The 258-nt window shown below is 66.3% G+C and overlaps 1 protein-coding gene across 2 annotated transcripts in view; it reads left to right on the top strand.

The window, feature by feature from the left end:
- The window catches only part of FXYD1 (FXYD domain containing ion transport regulator 1), a 4,278-nt gene extending 4,097 nt beyond the window's left edge, over positions 1-181 (top strand). For both annotated transcript variants that reach the window (XM_014536593.1, XM_014536591.1), the window contains exon 8: positions 49-181. The gene's annotated coding sequence lies outside the window, so the exon portion shown is untranslated. The remainder of the gene's footprint in view (positions 1-48) is intronic.
- Positions 182-258: the final 77 nt, after the last annotated feature.

Below are 258 nucleotides of genomic sequence, written 5' to 3'. Positions count from 1 at the left end.
TGAGGCAGGGGCGGGGGGCTCTCCTGACTCACCTGTTCACCCCCACAGGATTCCCCTGGCACCTGATGCCCCGCCCACCGCCCGCGCACCCGCTGCCACCTGGACTGCTCCACTTCCTAGCCCAGACCCCACCGACGCCTCTGCCGCCCCGACTTCCAATAAAACGTGTTTTCTCTCCTGACAGCATTTTGTGGATGTCAGTTCCTCTGCGCGGAAGCCTAGCCAGGCACCCCCTAGGACCCGGCAGGGCGCCCCCCA

Source organism: Myotis brandtii, unplaced genomic scaffold (genome assembly GCF_000412655.1).
Source record: "Myotis brandtii unplaced genomic scaffold, ASM41265v1 scaffold165, whole genome shotgun sequence".
NCBI lineage: Eukaryota > Metazoa > Chordata > Mammalia > Chiroptera > Vespertilionidae > Myotis > Myotis brandtii.
This window is presented reverse-complemented; position numbering and strand designations above follow the sequence as displayed.